The sequence below is a fragment of the Triticum aestivum genome, chromosome 1B, assembly GCF_018294505.1.
Source record: "Triticum aestivum cultivar Chinese Spring chromosome 1B, IWGSC CS RefSeq v2.1, whole genome shotgun sequence".
NCBI classification, from domain to species: domain Eukaryota; kingdom Viridiplantae; phylum Streptophyta; class Magnoliopsida; order Poales; family Poaceae; genus Triticum; species Triticum aestivum.
Genome location: NC_057795.1, coordinates 479,422,066 through 479,430,166, shown reverse-complemented (window position 1 = coordinate 479,430,166; position 8,101 = coordinate 479,422,066). Strand labels below are relative to the sequence as shown.

Here is an 8,101-nt window from a genome sequence, read left to right as displayed (position 1 = left end):
CGAGCTAAGTCAAGCGACTAATAATAGGAGATGCACAAGTGAACAAAAATCCATAGCAAACCGAGCGGCCGATGAGTGACCAAGCTATCTTAATGGGTCATGGCCCAGCATGGGCTATAGGGCCATCTCCGCGACTTAAGCGCTATACTGCCATAAACTACTCCTCTTGCGCAACTTCTCAGAACTAGTAAGCGTGCACGTGCAATGCACGTATAACCGTGAGAAGAAGAAAAATCTCTTGTGTAAGCATATTTTTAACATGTACGTTAATACATAGTATGTGGATTCTGCAAAGAGGAAGTTAAGTACTTCCAGGGAATGGACTCTAGCATGTAGTATTGCTAATTAACATCTCCTTGTAAACGATATGAGCATTATTTGAGGAATAAAGTCTAATTTAAATTAAAAAAATTAACATGGTGAAAAATTATATTTGTTATCCGACTGATATTGTAAAAGACTTGTCGACTTACATGGAGCAGGGCGGCATAGAAACAAACATAGTTATTGCTAGTTTTGTTGCTATTCATAAATATTTTCCGCGGCTTCTGGTGAAGAATGAAGTCCGTAAACCGGTGAAAATAAAAATAATAGGAGAGTGGTGATTTTGCCATAGAGCGTTTCTTTCCTAGTAAGCTCTGGCACAAACTGCGGCCCAGAAATTCATCTCATTCATATTTGGTTAGTTTTGCAGACATGTAATTCATCTCGTTCTTATTTAGTTAGCTTTGCACACATGTAGCCAATTCATGCACAAATGCCGGTGGTGAGGAATATAGGAAATACATAAATAAAAGCATATCACCATATCACGTATCATTTGAAAACTGCATTATCTAATTGAACTACAAGATATGACCGTAGTGGGACTTTTGCCAAAATGACATATATGAGCCATCATCTCATCTCACAAAACCTCGAAACTTCAAAAATTATATCTAACCATAACAAATTTATCATTTGAAAATTGTACTATTGATTTGATTGAACCACAGAAACTGCGAGTAGTAGGATGCTACTGGATCTATAAAATCGGCACGACACTTCTCCAACATTATGATGCTCCATAGCCCGTAGGCATAAACACCTTTTACTTCTGTTTCATCTTTCATATCCCTCGCATGAATGATGAACCTGCATATATTATACTTTTGAGAGATGCTTGAAAATAAAGGAAACGGGAAATCTTCAATATTGTTGTCGACGTCATGACTCGTCGGTGAAGACGTGCCATGGCCAATCCAGTTCTGGTATGAATTCATAGTTCACACTTTCCCCTACAATCCTAAGTCTGAAACAGACAAAATAAGGAACTAACTGGAGCTTGTGCGTGATTCTATTTACCCAAAGTAGCAGAGCAAATAAAATGAATACAACATGAGAGAGAGAAAAATATATACCCAAGCTTGCACTTATTTAACGTATATTGAGGTGCCAGACATTACACAAAAAGTTGTCCAACAAAATACCATAGAAAGGTTGTCACTGTAATACTGAAAGCAATAGCCAAAGATCATTGTATAGTTCTTTCAGAGAAATAAAATGGCGGGCTCGCTTCACCACCCAATCTAAATGCATGCGTCTAAATCCGAATTGCTACATGATCAGGTAATTTTGCATGTAACCTTAGTTGTCCAGAACACAGGGGCTCATGCCTACATGATCACCATAACTGGAGTTTTCTCAGTTTTTTTTTGGTAATAAATGTTAGATGCTGAAAGGAGTAAGTCATCCTAGTGTTACGGCCTCTAGGGCATTTAAATTTGGTCTCAGTTAAGAAGATTAGTCCAAAATGACGCATCATCAGTATTCCCCATCAGATTTTAAGTAGTACTCTTGAATTAGTTTACACCAAAAAGTACTATAGCACAGTATGGATTGGATTCTCTTTTCATTTTGAAATTAAACCGTGATCAGCATATATGAAAAGTAAGTTCAAACAGCTGAACAAAAAGTCGATTTTTCTTTGCGAAATTGCTAAAGTAAGTTTCTAGCAGTGCACCTAGACTCTGAATCAAACTAAGAGCCAATAGTTAATTAGCACCACCACCATTTATTATGAAAAAAGTACCACCATATGGATATGCCTGCTCTTCTAATTCTATTTGAGCACATCATCTTACCATCCACACTCCAAACACACCAAAACAGACTCTGAATTAAATTAATATCGATAAGCATGAAGAACACCTCACCGTGGAGGAGGGCCGCCTGCATCGTGAGTTGCGCAGCGCGGTGGGCGGGTGATCTGCACCGCAGAGGAGTTGGACTCGGCGGCCTGCAAATGTAGCGGAGGAGGCTAGCATACACAGCCTGGGACACTTAGTAGAATGAAATGGATCTGCGTCTAGTTGGTTAGTCTTCTGCAACGAAAAGATGAACTGGATTGTTAGAAATCATGTGAAAATGCTTACGCACCAAATCCTAACGAAAATTGCAAGACTATTGAAAGTACACAAAACCCAGTATCACACGTCAGTTTAACATGAGAAGTAAATTAGCACAGTTGATCCGACGGACATTAGAATAAATACATACACAAAATCCAGTTTCAGAATTGCAACATATGAACTTAAACAGGAATTTCAGTCGCGGCACTTAGAATTAAGTTTTCGGCAGTTCGGCACAGGGCGTATCAAATAAAAAAACACAAGATTTGAAATTTCCTTTGTCAGAACAGCAAGAAAGGAATAGGGATCCCAAAGGAATATACCAGCGAGGTCTGCGATGAAGGGGTGGCTGGGCCATCCAGTGGTGTTGCTCACGACATCAAGCAGCTACAGTCGTGCGCCACACGGGAGGCTGACTGAATGGCAGAAGCGTGCGCTCACCAGATGGTTGGCCAGGACAACCTTGGCGCCCTTCCCCATGAGGAACTTGATGGACGGCATGGAGGCGCGGATGCGGTTGTCACCAGTGATGTTCAGGCCGTCGTCCAGCAGAACGTTCAGATCGGCACTAAGGAACACCTTCTCCCCCCTGAGGCCCTTGTCACCCAGGGTGCCTGCGCACCTCTTGGTCGCCATTTCCTCCTCGGTCTCCCCTTCCCCTGCACAAAATCCGACTCTGTAAACATCATAATAGTCCGCAGAGGAACCAGATTCAAACCATTGGAGATTTACCATGCAAGAGATCGATCGGGTTAATGGCAATTGAACATCACATTTCTTCCATTCGAAAGTAGGTTCATGAATCCTTGTGATGATTTTGTGGGTGTTCTCTACCACATTGAATTCAAAATCTGCAAAAATAGAAAGGAACAAATTTTAAGCTGCGGGTGTGTAAGTGTAACTGAATAACCTCGTCTTATGACGGAGGGATCACTCCTCGGCAGGAGGCTTCTCCGCCTGCGCCATGGATTCCTGCCGCAAGTGGCGGAACACGGTGAGGACGGTAGGAAGGGAGCAACATCGCCATGGCCTCGACGCACTCCCTTGAGCTTGTGACTCCCATCATGGTGGAGATCGTGAAGCCGGCAACGTCGCAGGGGAAGCGGAGATGCGTTGAGAGGAGGATCTGGGAGGCTGCGGCTTGCAAGGCTTCTGGTAGGGACCGCGAGGCGGGGAGAGGATTGTGGAGGAGTGATGCACCTGGTGCCGCGCGGAGGAACGCCAATAACTGCTCCATCGCCGGTCGATTGGATCTACAGCGGCACGACTGATGTCCATCGCCTGGAACTTCTTCCCGAGCTGTGTTGCCTCTGCGTGGTAGCGCTCGAAGAGGGGAGGCCCTGCGGCAGTGCGGCTTGGTGCATGTCGGGGGCGGCTGACTCTGGCCTCCTCCTCCTCCTCCTCGGCCGCCGCGGCCGCCGTAGTTGCTACGCTCACTGCAGGCCGCCATGGTTGTTGCCGCCGCCGTAATTGTTGTCGCCCTGGTGATATCGCCCGTCCTCGGCCACGACCACCGTCTTCGTAGCCCCATTGGCACGCACGCTCTCTTCCGCCGCCGCTATCACCGCCTCCATGGTGGGCAAGGTTGCTGCGGATCCGTTCTTTCCGATGTGGGGCCAAATAAAAATGGGTCGAGGAGCCACGATTCCGGTGGAATCAATCCGAAAATCCGGAGCTGCGGGCGCGGATCGGGGATGGAAATTGACAGACCATGGAGCGTCTGCTCGGCAGAACATCCAATCCGGGACGTTGATTTGCGTGGCAGATCATTAGCGTAATATCAACGGTAGGATCTACTTAAGTTGATTTCATCGGAGGGCTTTGGTTATCCTCTGTACAGTTTGTTGTGTGGAGTTAGGAGAATTTACGTTTGCTCTTTTAATAGTAGTGTAGACTAAAGTCCCTATGGCATACCCTAATTCGCGGAATTTCCTATTGGCCGCTCACTGCGGCAAAATGCGGGCGCTTCGCACAGGGGGAACAACCGAGCGACGCTGCCTGGGCCGGCCCACTCAGATACTTACCAACTGCCTAATCCGGTTTTGTGAACCTTCTAGAAGGTTCCTTGAACCGGGTTTTCGTTGCTTTCATTAGTTTTTCTGTTTTTTCCTTTTTCTTCTTTTCTGTTTCTTTTTTTCTTCTTTCTTTGTGTTTCTGTTTCTTTATTTCATTTTTTAATTCTTTTTCTTCTCTTTCTATTTCTTTTTTGTTCTTCAGATTTTCAAATTCCTTCTGTTTCCTTTTTCTTTTCTTTTTTTTAGTTTTTTCTGTTTGTTTTCTTTCTTTGGTTTCTTATTTTATTTCCTTTTTCTTTTCTCTTTTTTCAAAATATTCAAATTTTGTTTGCCTTTCCATAAAATGTTCAGTTTTTTAAAAATTGTTCTCAAAATTCAAAAATTGTTCTCGTTACACAAAAAACTGCAAAACTTTCGAACTTAATATAATGTATCGAACTTCAACTTTTTTGTTCAGGTTTTCAAAAAATGTTTGCGCTCCCAAATATATTCGGGATTTTTCAAATTTGTTCTCTGTTTCAAAATTTGTTCTCACTATTCAAAAAATGTTCGTGCTTTAAGAAATTGTTCGCGCTTCCAAATTTGTTCTACGTTTCAAAATTTATTCTCAAAATTCAAAAGAAAAATGTTCATGATTTAAAAAAACATCCGCGCTTCCAAATTTGTTCTCTGTTTCAAATTTTGTTCTCAAGATTAAAAAAATGTTCATGCTTTAAAAATGTTCATGTTCAAATTTTGTTCTCAAATTTCCGTGCTTACAAATTTGTTCTCCGTTTCAAAATTTGTTCTCAAGATTAAAAAAATGTTCGTGCTTTAAAACAATTGTTCATGTTCAAATTTTGTTCTCGATTTATAAATTTTGTTCTCTAAATTCAAGAAATATTCGGCATTTTAAAAAGTGTTCAGTTTATCAAAAATTTGTTCAAGCCTTTTAGTTTTTCTTCTAAAATTTGGAAAGTGTTCTCTTTTTAAGAAACACCTTTTCAAAATAATTTTCGTGTTAGGAATTTGAGAAAATGTTCGTGTCTCCATTACATTTAGCTCCGCACGCTATAGCAAACCAAGAAAGCTTGTCTATCACGATGGCTATGCTCGTGCATACAAAGATGGAGATCCTTGGTTTGATCCTTCTCTCGAGCAGAGTTTTTTGGGATTTTTACAATGCGTTGCACGAATGGGCCGACCCAGTTGGAGACGCGCCTGTGCGTCCGCTCGACAATTTGCCGCAGCGAGTGGCGCATAGGAGCTCTCCTAATTCACTGTGGCCTGCGCTCTACCAACCTAGGAGCCTGCCTGACCATCATGTGGTAAGTCCATATCTCACCTCGCGACGGGAGCGTCTATAGCTCGCCTGTTGCGAGTCGGAAGCCATGCTCGCCTACAATCAAGTCGCTTCTGGCAGTTCGCAACAAGATTGGGCGGTAGTTGGTAAGCCTTTTGTAAACTTTGTTCTCTTTTTTTTACCATTTTTGAGCATAAAACACAAAAGGTCACCGCTCTACTGTATCTCGGGCATATAATACAAAGAAAACTGTTCACAAACCTTTAAAAGTATCCATGTATTTTTATTAAATGATATATTAAAAAGTGTAAATATATTTTTGAAAAATTGTTCCAGATGTGTTTAGAAATGTTTGCGGCGTACTTTTACAATATTCATTGTGTCTTGTATCTTAAGAAAATTTCTTCGTTGAGTATTTAGAAAATTATTTGACATGTATTTTAGAAAACGCAAAGTATGTTTAAAAATGTACCATATTTTTAGAAAAAATATTTGAAAAGTGTTTTGTAGTATGTGTTTACAAAATTTTCACCTATTTTTATGGAATGGTGACTGTTTATTATATAGAAAATTCAACATGTATTCAAAATATATTCCAGCATTTATTCGAAAAAAAAACTTATACTTCAAAAAAATCAGTGTGTATTTGACATTTTTTTTCAATGTGTGTTTAACAAATTAAATATAAAAAATTAGGAAAGGAGAACAAAATAAAAAGGGAAGAAAGAGTTTTATTCAAAAAAGGGAACGAAGAAAAGAAAACAAGATCGAAACCAAAAAACCGATAGTCACGGAAAAAATCCATATAAAACCATCCAGGAAAAAACAAAAAGAATGATTGCCCGTTTGGCTGGCTCTGGCCGATCACTATTATGCCGGTCGCACTATCATTTTTTTTTGCAGGGTAGAAAAAAATTCTAGTACGACAGGCATAATAGTGATTGGCCGGTCGCACACTAGCAGCTTTGAGGTATGCTCGATGTAGGGACTCATAATACGCCAGAGCTATATCTCACTTATTGCGAGATGTAGCTTGGCTCGCCTTTGATGCCCGCACATATGGGCCCATCTAGCTCGTTTTGCTCGCTCGCCCGCTTCTTCCTTCGCCCGCACAGTTGTTGTCGATTTCGTTGCGTTCAGTCGCTCGGTTTTCCTGGATTTTTTCTTTTTTTTTAGGTTTCTATTTTTCTTTTATGTTTTCATTGTTTCCTTTTTTTCTTTTTTATCTCAATCTTTATCGATTTCTTGTTCTTTTCAAAACGTTCCACTGTTTTGCATTTGTTTTTTCAAAAAACAAATCTTACTTTTTTCATTTCTTCGTTAATTTTTGGGGTTTCATCTCTTTTCTTTGATTTCCACTGTCATGTTTTGCATCGGTTTATTCGGCTGAATTTATCCGTTTTCTTCTTTATTTCCTTTTTCATTATTATTTTATCATTTTCTTTGGATTCCTTTGTTTCCTTTTTAGGTTTATATTTATTATTATTATTATTATTTTAAAGACATGTCTACTTTTTGATGCACAATGTACACTTCTTCAATACCACAGGAACATTTTCATACCCACTTAATATTTTTTCAATACATTATTAACATTTTTCACAGATGCAAGTTTTGATATCTACTTTTTTCATACAGGGTGCATATTTGCTGTATAAAATACGAACATTTTTATACACATTCAACATTTTAAAATACATCATTAATCTTTTCTAAAATAGATCTTTTCAGGTCTACATTTTGCGAATACACATCGTACATTTTTAGTATCCATAAGAAAAACAATTCTTATATACTACTATTTTATTTCTTTTTCACGATATTTCTTGTTACTTTCAGTTCTTTTTAACACATATCTAGTTTTATACTCCCTTGATTCAGAAATATTTGGTTCAAATTTGAAGTAAAACGACGACAAGTATTCTGGAGTAGAGGGAGTATATTTTGTGTGTAAACCTGCATCTTTGTTCCTACATGATGAACATTTTTAATAGACTAATGTATAACGTTTCAAATACATATATTGATTTTTTTCTAATGCATGTTTCAATATATTTAATTAAATATTGCACATTTGGTAATGCTTGAAAACATTTTTGGTAGTATGCGAACATTTATTACATTATATTTTTAATTTTTGAAAATGTCACTAACAGTTTTCTGTTGAAAAAGGATTCTTTTAAAAAAATGTAAATGTTACGAAATATTTTCTTGATCAAAGCAAACATTTTTTACACAGTAGAAATTGTTTTGTCAAGATTTGATGTGCATTTGTTAAAATTCGTAAATATTTTTAAGTTGGCAGGAACATTTTTTAGTGCTATCAACTTTTTTAGAAGTTGTTCTAACATTTTTTTTGCACTGCGATAACATTTCTGGGAAAGTGGATTGAATGCTTCTAAAACTTAAACATT

General features: G+C 38.9%; 1 long non-coding RNA gene across 1 annotated transcript; it reads right to left on the bottom strand.

Annotated features, from left to right (window-relative positions):
* Positions 1 to 774: 774 nt before the first annotated feature.
* LOC123132730 (uncharacterized) lies at positions 775 to 4,086 on the bottom strand. Its single transcript, XR_006465005.1, has 5 exons — positions 3,591 to 4,086; positions 3,123 to 3,241; positions 2,714 to 3,049; positions 2,196 to 2,363; positions 775 to 1,134 (listed from the first exon to the last, which is right to left on the bottom strand). It is a non-coding gene; the product is annotated as an uncharacterized lncRNA (long non-coding RNA).
* Between the last annotated feature and the right edge of the window lie 4,015 nt (positions 4,087 to 8,101).